Source organism: Acipenser ruthenus, chromosome 20 (assembly GCF_902713425.1).
Source record: "Acipenser ruthenus chromosome 20, fAciRut3.2 maternal haplotype, whole genome shotgun sequence".
Classification (NCBI taxonomy): Eukaryota; Metazoa; Chordata; class Actinopteri; order Acipenseriformes; family Acipenseridae; genus Acipenser; species Acipenser ruthenus.
Genome location: NC_081208.1, coordinates 19,537,521 through 19,553,065, shown reverse-complemented (window position 1 = coordinate 19,553,065; position 15,545 = coordinate 19,537,521). Strand labels below are relative to the sequence as shown.

The 15,545-nt window shown below is 39.1% G+C and overlaps 1 protein-coding gene across 1 annotated transcript in view; it reads left to right on the top strand.

Annotated features, from left to right (window-relative positions):
• The window catches only part of LOC117425843 (zinc finger protein 469-like), a 231,084-nt gene that overhangs the window by 36,148 nt on the left and 179,391 nt on the right, over positions 1–15,545 (top strand). The window contains exon 3 of the mRNA XM_058993604.1: positions 1,684–1,772. The gene's annotated coding sequence lies outside the window, so the exon portion shown is untranslated. The remainder of the gene's footprint in view (positions 1–1,683; positions 1,773–15,545) is intronic.

Below are 15,545 nucleotides of genomic sequence, written 5' to 3'. Positions count from 1 at the left end.
TTATGGGATTTTAAAATCTCTTAGCGTGCCAAGAATGAGATAATGTCCAAAAACCTCATTTAAAAACAGTTATTGCCTTTTACTTTGATTTACTGTATTTGTGCAGGTATAAATCTTGTTGCATGTTTTATTGTAAGTGTCTCATTTAGTAAATGTCCTATTGTAAGTGACTCTGCATATAATGCACAGTTCACAGCCTACCTCTGTAAAGCGCTTTGTGATGGTGTGATGGCGCTATATAAAAATAAAGATATCATTATATTATTATTAATGTTAGCCTAGTCTCATTATCAAGCCCATATCTGCAGCTCTTAGGTTTGTTGCCTGTTATTAATAAACATGTAAGTCCACATTTTATTATTATTATTATTATTTGTTTATTTAGCAGACACCTTTATCCAAGGCGACTTACAGAGACTGGGGTGTGTGAACTATGCATCAGCTGCAGAGTCACTTACAATTACGTCTCACCCGAAAGACGGAGCACAAGGAGGTTAAGTGACTTGCTCAAGGTCACACAATGAGTCAGCGGCTGAAGTGGGATTTGAATCGGGGACCTCCTGGTTACAAGCCCTTTTCTTTAACCACTGGACCACTCAGCCTCCTTAATTTTATATTTCTATTTAATATTTAATTTTATATTTCTTTTCAAGATTAAAAATGCATGAGACAGCAGTACATCACTTCACTTGTAGGAAGCTAGAGATCACAATACCAGACTGTGTTCCATGTTGTTGCCAGCAAACCCCCCTAACACTAAAGTAATTTTTTCCTCATCCAGTTCAATGCATTGTGCCAGTGACAAGCTCAGCCACTAAATACGGAGCAAAGGAACTCAAAGCAGTTAAAATTAATCTTTATAAAAGCAGTTATGTATCTATTAATTAAAGCATAGGGCACTTACATGTTTAAGTATCTCTGGTCATAATGTAAACATGTGTAGAGTGCTACAGCTAAAACATCAAATTGACATAATATATTACCACTGAAAGGGCTTTTCTAACTGTTGAAAGTCAAGACTCCATGCCTTTCAACAGGTCACAAAGGTGGAAGAATAGTTCAGTCTCCATAAGTAACCTGTCATTGACCTGACACTGAGGGGATACAGAGTAGACAGGGGTCAGATCAACTGTTTGACTTGGTCCTCATCTGACATGAGAAGAAAACTGTTTACCCAGTGGAAAACAATGTAAATGCACCAACATGCTTTACATATTTCATATGATAGAACATGCACTGCTGGCACTTTTAAGTCAATCTGCTCCTCTTTATCATGTCGGTTATTTATTCATCACAAGATCTTCTGCTACATGACAGCCTCTTGCATTTAATACTGTACATCTAAATAAAATACACTTTGAAACAGATATTGCTTTGAAAACGGACATATCAACCCCCAACAAAGACACTCATACTCCACTGACCTGGGCTCGAATCATACTGGTGAAACATATTGAACTGCTCTGCTCTTTTGGATGATTTTTACTTTAGCAATAACACCCTGACACCACTACTGTAGGTATTACAGGCCAGCATTTAAAGTATCTGTAGTAGGCCGGAATCTGTCATTCCTAATGCTGAGTTTCTGTATCCACTGTTTGTGCTGGAGTTTCTGAGTAAATTATTCTGACCATTAACATATACTTGTACCCTACCTAAATTTTTTTTTTTATTATTTCACAGGGTTTACGAACTCCAAGAGAGGGCTTATTCAAGCTGGTTATTGACAGAATCCCCAGTTGCTTTACACTTTTTGAAGGTGAACGGTTAAGGTAAGCCATACCAAGTATAAACTGTACTGGCTTTGATTGAGCGCTGCTCAAGTTTTCATTTTAGTTTTAGTTTTAGTTTTTATTTAACATGCACTTTCCTTTAGTTATATTTATTGTGCTGGTCCATGTCTCCACAATGGTAAAATCATCACATTTCCTCCAATTTCAGAGGTATTATAATGGCCTCAATAAATAGGTGTGTCTTGTCAAGTGTTGAATATGTGTGTGATTTGGGCCGTCGTAGCACCTCTGTTGCTTGTCTTTCAATACATTGCACATGGCTGTGGGATCGGTCCATCATGACCCACTTGTAACTGGAGTTGTGCTTTCTGCAAACGTTGCCATTCCAGGAACACCCAGGAGACTCATAATGGACATGTTGGTCAATGCAGCCATTGTGTTGAGGGGCGAGTCGGTCGAACGTATGATCGGTTCGAAAGTGTCACGGTTTTCAATTTTTGTCAATTTTTTCGTTGAGTATATGGAAAACTACAAAGCAGTAAGTAATTCAATATGTTACCGTAACGTTATTCAGCAGATTTCATTCGATTGAAGCAAAATTAGTTCATTCTATAGGATGATGCAAAACTCTTGGCCATAGATGTAGGTCTGTTGGATCACATTGCACGTCACATGATCTTCTAGATTGGTATACAATGCAGACTTGGGAATTTTCTGATTACTTTCTAAGTGTGTTTCAGACAAGACATAGTTTAGTTAAATTCACAAAACAGGTGGACGAGTTCAGTGTAAATACCCAATGGTTTCCTCTTGCTGTTTTGCAATAGAGCAAAGAGACCGCTTTCCATAATGGCATTTATCAGCACATGGGTTTGAAACATCAGATACAAAGGAGTTATTCTGTTTTTAATACCTGTACCTCTCAGCTCACCAGCTAATCATCACTCTTGTGGGAGGCGTGTTGATAGAATAGCTCCTCAGTGAGAAAAGACAAACACAGCCCTGATATTTCAGGCACCTAAAAGCACCACCCTGATCCTTAAGTTATTTTCTAGTCTAAAAACACACACACACACACACACACACACACACACTCACTCAAACACACACACACACACCCACACACACACACACACACACATAATGCTCCACATAACACTTATGCATGAACAGTTTGTGAAAAACTAAATTAAAAGGCAACACACAATAGATATAAAGAATATACAGTATACTGGGCTGTGTATTTATACTGTTATTGGTTGATTTGCACATTGAGATGAGATGTGTGACACAGTTCTAGATATATGATCCCAGTTTTAATGTTAGAAATCCAAAGAGCTTTAATTAAAATGTGCAAGATCCAGTCATTGACATCCAATACAAATGAACTAGAGCCAAACTCAGGGCTTCCAGCTGTCCAGGCAAAACCTGTTTAAAGTCATCCCTCCACCCTGTTCATTTTGGGAAGGTTTCACAAAAAAAATCTAGTGGTTTTGGGACAAACAAAACCCCATTTTAACATTTATACATTTAGAATATAATGCATATAGACAAACTGCTGCATCCTGGTAACTTTACTGTGGGTCACATGGTCTGATTAATTTTAAAACCTTGCTTAGCATTCCTTTTGAGAAAAGAACAGATTTATATAAATCGAGACATTTTCTTTGAGGGAAGGCACTAAACAGCCTTTCATAATTGAAGTGCATGTGCTGTTCAGCATAAAGCACTGGTTTTCAAGGTACGTTCTGCTGAATTCATTCATTAGCTTGTAGTGCATTTTAAATGAAATGTAATACAAATTAAATTGCGTCTTGGCAAGCCTGTGCTGCTCAGCAGGCAGGTGCTCAGTCCTTCACACTCTGGCTCAATATTCCCTTTTGGGTTTCCACAGCCCCTTTCTGTCAAATCCTCCTGTTTACTCCGACTGACAGATTATTTTACAATCCCCTCCTTCACTACCTGTTAGAGCATTCCCTTTTAAAAGTGTCAATGCCGATTAGGTGTCAAGCTACATGTACGAGCTTGCGAAAGCTGGCCTAGTAAAGGAAAAAGGAACCCTGGTTTTGTACACATATTTAGAAATACCTTCTAATTCCTTCTAACTCCATTTCTAAATAATCTTCAATGACAACGCAGGGGTACTACAAAAGCAATAGCAAGGGCAGCTACAATGTTATAATCCATTGTGGAATGATAGCACTTTCATAACATTTTCACCTTTACATACCGTAATCACACATGTCTGGACCACTGTGAAATATCTTTTATTTCAAATCCTTTGTTTTACCAAACAAACTGCTCTACAAGCTCTGCTTTCTGTATGAAGCAGACTGTACCAAGTTGCAAAATAGGGAAAGGCCATTCCAAGACATACATGTATTCAACAGCAATGAATGGTTGAACATGGAGGTGTGTAGGGTTGGACAGTCATTTTCAGGTATCGATTATCGCTTAACATCATGGTAATCACGATTATCTTATATCATGTTTCAATCCTTTTTTATTTTTGTTTGTTGGCTTTCGAGTGCTGATTTTTTTTAAAAAATAATGTCATACCACAGCTGTCAACAAAAAATAGAATTAATACTTAATTGAACAAGAAAGAAATACTTGAATGCAATTACGTGAAACTTGTTTAGCCCTGCCCAGAATCTCACTGTAGACAAAAGTACAGTATACCTTTTTTGTTTACCGGAAGAGAATAAAACATCCCCTATTTGCAAGATGACATATCTAAAACTACAGTGTCCCAATGGTGCTTATTCTTTTTGAAACACAATTATCATTAATCATGTTCAATATAATAAATAATTGATTATTGTCCAAATGCTAATTGTGGGACACTGTAGTTTTAGAGATGTCATCTTGCAAATAGATCTAAAGAATTTGAAAGTAATTTGGTGATTCAATAGAAGTCAGTCATTCAGAACAACGTTGTTAAAAGCAGACATTGTAATACGGGGGAAACCTCTGAAGCTTAACGGGTGACTGATGAAATATCAAATAGCAGGCTCTTGAAAGATAAAGTAGATGTTATTGTTATTTTAAAGGTTTAGGTATCATGGTTAAGTTTTTCTGTCCAAAACACTCACACCCATGACCAGGGAACACTGAAAAAACAAAAACAACGAAATAAAAAAGTACAAACCCAACCTGAATAAAATGTAAACATCTCAGATTGTAACCTTACATAGATTTTGTTTCCCAGAATAAACTAGGACATTGAGTTTGTTTTGCTTGTTAGTATATCAGTTAACCAAAGACAACCATGTGTCATTCTTTTCAAACTCTAATATCCTAATATGGGATACTGATCTCTCAGAAGAACCTTAGTTTGGATCTCAATGAGAGGTATGGGTTCTCATGCTGGATTCCTAATTTGTATGCCATTAAATCTGGATCAGAGGCAATTTCTATATACAAGTTTTTAATAATAAGACTACAAAAACTCTCACAAGATTTTGAAGTTATTTTTAGAGTGTCATGCTTTTCGAAAAGCATAAGGTGCTGCACAAGAGTCATTGATGTGCTGCAATAAAAGGAAGTACATACTTTTTTACAACCTAATGGCTTTCTTTATTTTCCCTATAACCAGATATGCTATTGTCTGTAATTAGTCATTTTTCTATGTTTGCTCCATCAGCGCTCAGGTGGTAAACAGTTAGGAATGTTCGGGTCTGCAGTGTTATCAATTAACAACAAGAGGCACTGTGGTCTAATGGTTCCAACAGAATCTTAGTCTTTGCATGACCTTTGGTTATTCACTTGACCTCTTCAGGCTTCAGGCCTCCCAACTGCTGCACTTCCAGTAATTAATTCTGAAAGAAACAAAAAACAATTAGCACCTGCAGGTGGCTTTTAAAACTGCAAGAAGAGAAAATGAACAGTTTCACTAATTTGAACTGCTAGAAAAAAGAAAAAAAAAAACATTTGGTAGCCTACTAATGACTTTGCTGTAAACTACCTGTTTTGGAGGGTGAGGAGTGAAATCACTGAAGCAATTGAATGTATGTTCAGAAGGTACAGAATTCTTAGAACTGAATGGAATTTAGCAGTCTTGCCTTAAGGGCTCTGCATTCTGCAGGCTTCAAATAGTCGATACATGAGTCCCTCACTGTTGGAGGCAGACTGGAGAACATTTGCCTACGGTCTTGGAAAATATTGTTACCTCACAATATAAACACAGAACCTTCGCAAGAAAACAAAGCTTACTGTGCATCACTCTTACAATAGAATATTTACATGTAACCAACCTGCAGTTGTCATCTGTTGAGGCGCTTGTTCCAGCATTACATGCCAAGACTTTTAAAGTTTACTGTGCATCTATGATCTCTCCATCTGTATGCAAATCTTGTTCTGTCTTGATTGCATCTGACAGCAACACAGAGCTTGTCTGAAGTGTCTGGCTGTATAATTTTAACATTTGAAACAAGGTACTGTTGTCGCCAAGTAATTTACAATAGAATATCTGCATACACCAAATTTTGATATGCCATCTGTTAGAGCAATTGTTCTGGCACTATCTGCACCAGAAGACTCTTAAAACAAATCAGTCAAAACATGTGTACCTACTGTAGTTGCTTTCAGATTAACTTGATGCCATTCAGTAAAAATCTTAACAAGTACAAATTATGGGTGGATTTGGAATTATTAGAAAAAAGATTTGTGCAGTTAGCATATTTATTTTTAATGAAGGTTCAAAAAAATGTGCCCCTTGTGTTAAGATGGAAAGAATTTTTGAGGTGACAGAGAGAGTTTTGCAGCCAAGGGCAACATGATTGAGTCATGCCTCCCACTAACCTTGTAAACATGAAAACACATAAAGTATTTTCTATACGTGTATCCAGTACGAGTATACTGCTTACACAACTGGAATGAGACCTGCTTGAGGGCACAAAAACTGAGGAATACGCAGATAACCTTTCCCATCCATATGCAACTTTTAGATCCACCAAATATTTACAACAAATACCTTTCCAAACCCTCTGGCTTGTAGTGCATAACTGTTTTCTGTTCTATGCTGCTTTTCTCCCACTGTGTTATATTTTATTGTTTTAAAAAAAAATAAAAAATAATAAAGTTTGTCCTTGCCTTTCACCCCGTAAGCCTGGATTTGACTTCAGCCACAAGTGAAACTGCTATGGTGGTCTGTAATAAGCCCTCATTGGATTGTAGGCTTTCTTAGTTTAATACTACACCTTATCTCTAAACCACAACATTATCCAGCATAATTAGCATGGGCACTTTTTTTTTTTTAGAATTAAAAAAACAAAGCGATGCCGAGGCTCGGGCGGACATGAGGACTAAGCTGCTTCCTTATCGCCCTCCTGGCCAGGTTTGAGGCATGCTCACAGGGTGGGGAAGCTTAAGTAGCCGCCACTCGTAGGGAAATTGAGAGGGCTTCAGTATCCTGCTGTGGCAAGCTCTCTCTTCATCCAGGCTGCAGTGAAAACTCAGTTTGAAATATCTGACTCTTGCCACTGGAAGTGATATGGCTCCTACACTGTACTGGAAGCAGTTCTTTCAAGAAGGGTTCTTCAGTTGTGTTCTCGAAAATGATGTAAATATGTATATGATGTTTAAAAACCTGGAATATATTACAGTTGATGAAGTTTGGAAACTCGGGAGGAATGCCCAGCATGCAGCATAATAAGTACCTCTCCAGTTAATACGTTATGATAAATAACCACCTGCATTACATAATGCATCGTTCATTGAGTTTTGTTTCATTTGCATCCAGTCAGCCTCCCTATCTTCACCCTTACCCCACTTTAATAATAATTGTATTCATAAGAATACAATACAGAGGATATATAATTTGAATAAAAAAGTACAGTATGCTTTGTAACTCATTTGTTTGCAAAACATTCCCAGAGGACTACAGTGAAGAGAGAGCCTGGCTTCAACTTGGACTTCATTCAGAATTGCTGAAGTTGAATACGTCAACACGTAATGGGAGCATTTCTTTTGGAGATTTGTTTTCTTTTTTCCCCTCTTGTTTTTTAACCTTTGTAAATTTCCATTGTTGGAGCTTTTAGTCTTCAGATAAATGTCATCCAGGAACCATATAATTTGAAGCCCTAAAAAGCTATGCAATGAACAGCAGTGGCTCTTTCTGAAAAGCCATTTGCCTAAATGTTGTAAACCTGTGGTGACGTTTTATTACAGTTTGATCATAAGATCAGTTGGTTGCAGAGAATGGGAAAATTCAGCAAATCATTGGTGATTTATTGCATTATTACTAGTAATCTCATTTGAAGGCAACTGCTAGACTTAAAAACAAAAAAAGGTTAAAAAAAGCATACAAATGTATAACCTATTGCCACTTTCTTCAACATAAAAGCCTAATAGTGCTGCACACAGAGGAATTTTTTCAATAAGTTGCATAGATTCAATATAAGCTATAACAGCCCACAGATTGTTTTTATTTTAATATATGGTAGAAGCTGACCTGCAAGTCAAACACACTTGATATATATATATATATATATATATATATATATATATATATATATATATATATATATAATTAGAATCATCTGTTTTCATTATGCTTCTAACACAGCTGGATTCTTGTGGTATCAGCTGGACAGTATCTTGAGGCAGTCCACAGAGCTATAACTGCTACAACAGAAAAGAAGTGAAGAACATGCTAGCCGGCCGACTGCACAACATGTTTGGGTGCCAAATTGCAAAGGTGGTTTAAATCCGAGTTCCTGTGGACTGTGCTGCAACACACAATTTGATATAACTTGGCTCCCATCCCAGTGTTTGCTTAAAATAGGCTGTGTATTCAAGAGAGGATGACATACAAGCTTGCATTGTTAGAGGGTGGTCCTTCCAGGGAGAAAGCCGCCTAGAGGAAGCCCACAATGGTGCCTGACTGAGCAGCTGATAAGCAGATACACTTGAGGCTCCCTTCTCTTGCGTACTGATGTGAACAAAGAGATTAAACACCCCCAGTCATCCTCAACAAACTGTTATTTTTTAATGTGTTAAAATTAACTTTGCTAACCGAAAGTCATATTAGAATCTGTCTATATATTGGAAATGTGATTTATGTCTGAAATGCAGATTAATGCAGGAAACAAAATGGTTTCAATTTCCTGAAAACACATAGAATCCCATTGAATTTCCAGAAAACTGACCAACAACAAGAGTAGCAGCATTTAGCAGGTCTCACGGTGACATCAGCAAATGTGAATCAGCAGATATCAAGATGTGAGGGGAAGTTGGCTGTGCAAAAGTATATCTGGATAAAAAAAAAAAAAAGATTGGGTCATATTATCTCAATAGGGAACACACTAATATCTTTCTTCAGTAGTAACCTAAATATACAAGTTTGATTTGTTATTATGTAAAACCACATTCATTTTCTGTGAGAAATCTAAATATTTATACAACTACTGTAAATACAGTTCACGATTCTTCATAAAATAGCTTCAAGATGGTGAATTCCATGTAGCTTTCTTTTGACTTTATGCTGTTCATTCATTTTGGTCTGTTTTAATATAACTGTGCGTGCTGCCTATGTTGGTTATTTTTTAAATGACACTTGACCTGCAAAACTGTCTCTTGTTTGCCGGTAAGCGGAGATTATATTTAATTGTCTATCCATTGTTATTTTTGTTTGACACTTGACTTACTATAGAATCAACTTTGCTGATGCTATACAGTGCATCTTATCCCATTGACATCCATAGCATTTCAAAATAAAAACTGGAAAGGTTCTGTAAAGACATAGGGCCCGATTTTCCTACTGTGGACAAGTTTGCCACTTTATATATTTGCTATGGAGCGGGCAATTTGCCTGCAAGTTGCCCATAATGGAAAATATAGGGCATAATGTAGGCTGCATTTCTCACATGTGCATTGACTCATGCTGCATTGCCACTGACAGACTAAGGTCAGTGTCAGGTCACGACACCATGAATGTGGAAGACTGGACATGCATTCGTGTGAGGCCAGGAATCTGATCTATATCTTAGAGCCCAGATGAGAGATGAACCATGGCCAGAAGCCATGTTATGGTTTCTTTGGGTTGAGTGGATCTCGGTTATTTTGTCTTTATCCGAGGCTACAGTATAATGATTTAAAAATGAATGGGACAATACTGTTTGTTTGACAGGTTGTATTTGGTGTTTAGGTCTGTTCTAACTTTCAGGTGCAACAATAAACATAAATGAATGGTCTTAATAGACACTGGGGAAAAAATAGAGGGAGGTGTTCAGATTTTTCCAGATTGAAGATTACTGACAGAGCATGGCATTAACCTTATCCAGTTATGATGTGATTTCATTGTGCTTTATCATAAGGTATTGGGAGTATCAGATTGTGTGGATATATGGAGATGTCAAAATAATTATTTTAGCATTCTGTTTTACTACAGTGCCAATATAAAAGTAATGTGTATTTGTATGTTAATCCGGAGTATTTCTGATTTTGATATGGTATGATGGCATTTAAAAGCATGAATCTGCCTCTCAGTTTATGTGAGTGTTTCATAAGAGAGCAAAGCTTGTGTCTGTTCCAGTAATTCACTGCAGGACTGTGCAACTGTCCCTTTACTGTGCCTCATGTTTCACAGTTTATAGTACCACGAAGGCAAATCATGTAATTGTCCATCATGTGTATTATTATTACTTCAAAGTGGCAAGCAGATAGAGCTTAAAAAAAAGGTAAATGTATGTTATATTTTTTGATGTTTTTTTTTTTTTCTAAGCTACTAATGTACTGAAAGCCTGATGAAACCTGAAAAGTGTACTCTGCTGGTAAAATATGTGTTTGATACATAAGAAATAAGTGACATTTGCCAAAAAAATAAAAAATAAAAAATACCATTGACCTCCATGATCTGGAATGGGTTCAGTTGAGCAACTAAAGGATGAACCCGGGTCATAGTTCATGAGTGTAAATGCTATTAGCATACAAATACATTTTTCGTATTTGTTGACAAAATATTTGAAATGACTTGAAATAAATATTATTGGTATTACTTTGTGGTTGGAAGAGTAGCACAAATATTTGGAAAAGCAGAGCATAATTCAGGTCAGTACATTCATGCCTCTATTACAAGCAATGATCCATTAACTCTGCATGGAAATGCTGTATATAATCAGAAACCCACTGAGGAGTTGCTTGGTAGGCCAGACTCAGTGCGTTGATTTCTAAAAGGCTTTCAGACTGTGGTACATGGAGAAAATCCCAATATAATCAGCTGTTATACGACCTTTACAGTCAGCTAATGAGGCCAGAAAGTCAAGGTACACTGTAGACAGTAGCATTAGCAATTATTATTATTATTTAATTCTTAGAAGACGCCCTTATCCAGAGCGACTTACAATTGTTACAAGATATCACATTATACAGATATCACATTATTATTATTTATTTATTTTTACATACAATTACCCATTTATACAGTTGGGATTTTTACTGGAGCAATCTAGGTAAAGTACCTTGCTCAAGGGTACAGCAGCAGTGTCTCCCACCAGGGATTGAACCCCTGACCCTCCGGTCAAGAGTCCAGAGCCCTAACCACTACTCCACACTGCTGCCCTTTTTGCAATAGAAAAAGCGTTCCTCTATTCTTTGTAGACCCTAGGAGCTCTGTCTATCTAGTACATTTTAGGGTATGCAGTAACAGTTTTTGGAGCTCTCAGGCTGTCCTGTATTTGCCCTAACAATTATCAGATAACAACGCTACCTCTGCTATTTAGTGCCAGTAGCAGACTGCTCGGCATATAATTAACACACAGGTGATGAATGAGCAGTAGATTAAGGCTGATATTCACTCCATTGTTTTCATTTTACACATTCTTCTCATGCTACTGTAGAGTGAGTGCATCCAGAGTTTACTTACTAGAACTGAAGTCATTGTATTTTATCTTGCTCTTGAATGTATTAATACTTGTACTGTGATTTTTTAAATGTATTTTTTGTTTACGACTGTAAGTCGTCCTGGGTAAGGGCATCTGCAAATAAATAAATAAAAAAAAAAAAAAAATAATAATAATAATAATACTAAGCAGTTGTTGCATAAAGCGTAGACAGTGACAGGCTTAGATTAACCTTTTCTTCTCATCATCATATATGATATAACGCATTGGTGCAATTAACAACATACTTTATGCAGGGTTGGATGTATTTCTTCTCCCTGAGTGGGTGACAAGTTACCAAACCACATTGTTTCTGCTGATTCACTTGAGATCCTTCAAGGGCCAACTGGATGCGGCCCTGGAATCAATTCAATATTAGCAACCGGACAAGCATCGATGGACTAAATGACCTCCTCATGTGTGTAACTTTTCTTATGTTCTTAAGCAAACTTTTGGAAATAATGACTCTCTGCTATTACTGGTATGCAAAATAACAAATGGCGAGCCTTGCAGTTTGTAAATGGGTTAATGGGTATCAGAAACTTTTGTGTTTCCTGCATCATCTTCTGATCTTTTGAAGTGAATCCAGTAAAACCAGAAAAGTTCTTCCCCTAGAGCTAAAATCAACCAACCAGTTATGGAATACTAAGTTGGGGGCTACAGGGTTTTTTTTATATTCCTGGGGGTAGGATAACTGGCTGGTGGTGTAATTTGTACAGCAGGTGTGCACTGTGTCCGGTATGAATATGCACAGTGTGATTGCAGAGAAGACGGAGCTGCACTTTCACACGGACGCCTGAGGTGCTAGCTGACATGTTTCATTTATCATATTGATGATGTTCCCTTCTGTTAGATGTTTCTTGTTTTGGATTGGCCGGCACACTGGATTGATGCTTGTAGAGCTGAGCAGGATCGCTCACCTGTGAACATGCTCGTTCTGGCGACCACCAGAAGCTGTGGTGTGACTGATACAGCTGTTTTGATTGTTGTTGAGTTTGAGGTCTGTTTTGAAGCAAGGGCAAAGGACCATTTTCTGAGCGGAATAAAACAATTGTTATAATAAAAAACGAAAAATATGGATGGCGATAAACCGAGAGGTTACGGATGTAACCCCAGTTCTCTAAAAGAGAAGACGACCAACAACAATACTTTTGGGATATGCCTGCCACAGGTCAGGTATTTACTGAGCATTTTATGTCAGAGCTGCCGATAGGCCCCGCCGGGGAGTGACGTCCTTGGTCCCACCTACTGAGGGAATATGTAGTCACTCCGCGGAGATCATGTTCTTTTTTGCGTCAAACCCATGAATGCGAGTGATGCGACCTCCCAAGCTTTGTTGGGAGCGTGAGCGGAGACAGCAGACGAGGGACGTCTCGCTACCGCCAAACCAATGTTTGTGGCGTGAGCGTGCAACTTCAAGGATCCTTGTGCCTAATGAAGGCACTGAGGAATCTGCCACGTTGAGTCAGTAGAATCTGGTGAATGTATGCGGAGTAGCCCAGCTAGCTGCAGTACAAATATCATTCAATGAGGCTCCTCTAAAGACGGCCCATGACATAGCCACTCCTCTGGTAACGTGCGTGGCCACCCTCCCAGGTGGAGGTAGCCGGCATTAGTATATGCAATCGAAACTGTGTCCACAATCCAGTGGGACAGTCGCTGCTATGAGAGGGCATGACCCAGGGTCCTTTCAACATGGGGACAAGGTCATATCTCCTCTGGAGCATTGGAAGGAAATACTGGAGAGCGAGGTGGAATGCTTGCAGTTCCGGCGCATGTATGTGCAGGGATGTCCAGCGACCCGACCAGGACCCGCAGACTCCTCTGCCTGCCCAGACCGCACCCCAACCCGAGTTGGATGCTTCTATCGTCACCACCTGACGGCTGTGGATCACTCCCATCCTTACGCCTTCGTGCAGGTGAGAGGCTTGCCTCCACCAGTGCAGAGCTTCCCAGTATACGTGAGACACGGTTAGCCGATGGTATCTGTTGCGTTTGGGATGTAGCCGGAAGGCACTGAGCCAAGCTTGAATTGGGCGCATATGGAGTAACTTCAGCTATATGGCTGATGAAGCTGCTGCCATCAGACCCAGTAATTTCTGACACAACACCAATTGTACTGTCGATCCCTGTTGAAACAGGGTTAGACATTTCTGAATGGCAGCCACTCTGTCGTCTGACAGGTGGCTAGGATGGTATCCACGCACTTTGAGAACATGCAGGGGGTAAGGAGAGGAAGAACAGCAGCACGGAAAACTCAAAGACGCTTCCTTGAAAGGCGAAGCGAAGATATTTCCTGTGTGCGGGATGAATACAGACGTGAAAATACCCCTTGAAAGGGAGGCGGGCCCGTGCGGAACTGCAGGAGTCTGAGGTGCAATTGCACCAGTATTGTAGCTGGTGTTGTGAGATGGGATGGTTCTGAGGCCGCAAGCCTTCAGGGGCCCTGTTGGGGCTGCTGAGGCTGGGGTGGAGCCTGCTTTGGAGACTGTCTAGGCGGCATTGGACCTGCCTCCCGGAGCGCTGTTGCGCTGGGGCCCCACGTACAGCGTTTCCCCATCCTTCAGGTCGGGCCCGGTTATTAGCTGCTGCAGAAGCCTAAAGGCGATGCCTCAGGTTGCCACACGGCGCAGTGGGAATCGGAACCGTCTGGATCACAGCGGGGAGGGAGCATCGAGGCCACTTGTCGGGACACCTCCCATTCTTGGTGGGAGCATTGCAGGATCTCCTCCACTGCTGGCCCGAATGTATGGCCAGGGGAGTAGGCGCGTCCAGTAAGGCAGACTTGTCCGTATCCTGGACTCTTGCCTGGGACAGCCAAAGCTATCTGCGCGCCACTATAAGACCTGTCAGGCTTCAGCCCAGGGCTTGCCCTTGGATGCCATGTGACTACCAGGGAAAATATCAAACCTACATCATATTTCTCGATTCTTGGGTCGGTGAAAGCACACACTTGAAACCCCTCCCCAGCCAACACACGCATCCTTTGTTGTAATATATTGTATTTGATTTGAAGTGGCCTGTAAATAGTGAGGAAGGCTGCAGGCTTTAATGGCCTTTTTCAGGGAAATAATTATTTTTAATATGAGAAAAGCATCTTCCAAGAACAAATGTGCTCATAGCTCTGAGCGCCAAGGAAAACAAGTAAGACTCGCAGGAACAGAAAGAAACATGTCGTGATTGATCAGCCTTTAACTGATGCACAGCGCCAAATACCTGTAACTTTTTTATATAATAATTAATGACTTAAAAATACACAACGCAGTATAGTAAAACGTGTTACAAGGTTTGAACATATGGAATATGAATAATCTGTTTGTAATAACTGGAACAGTCTTTTGTATTTTATTTGCTGTAGCATTAAACAGAACAAAATGGAGTGTCTAAATTGGAATGTTCCCATTTTTTTTTCCATAAAGAAATGTTTTCAAACTTCCAAGAAAAGTAAGAAAATTAACTAAACTCCTATTCTGTCGTGGTCCTGCTGAGTTTAATGCTGTCTCACAGTTAGGAAATGCTTTTTTATCCCTAGTGTGATAGATATTATACTCTGGGAAGCATAAAGGATAGCTAAGGCCTAGCCAAAACCTTGAATGTTTTGATAACTCAAGACTGCACAGACAGATTGTTTTTTAAAGTTCTCAGATACAACCCTTGGCAAAACTGAGATATTAAAAACCATTTGGATAAATCTTTTTTTTTTTCCCCAACTTGGATACAATGCAATAAAGTAAAAACTATTTACAGCTGCAAAACTGTGAAGGGTGGTCAAGAAGTAATACTTTCAGTAAAAAAAGTAACTGATACTTGCCAATACACTGATAGAAGACTTCTCTCATCAGTCTGCTGTTATTAAGCAATGAACGCATGCTAAAGTTTTTATGGTTTATATTCCTTTTTACCACTTGTGTTCCTTGATGATGTTGCATAT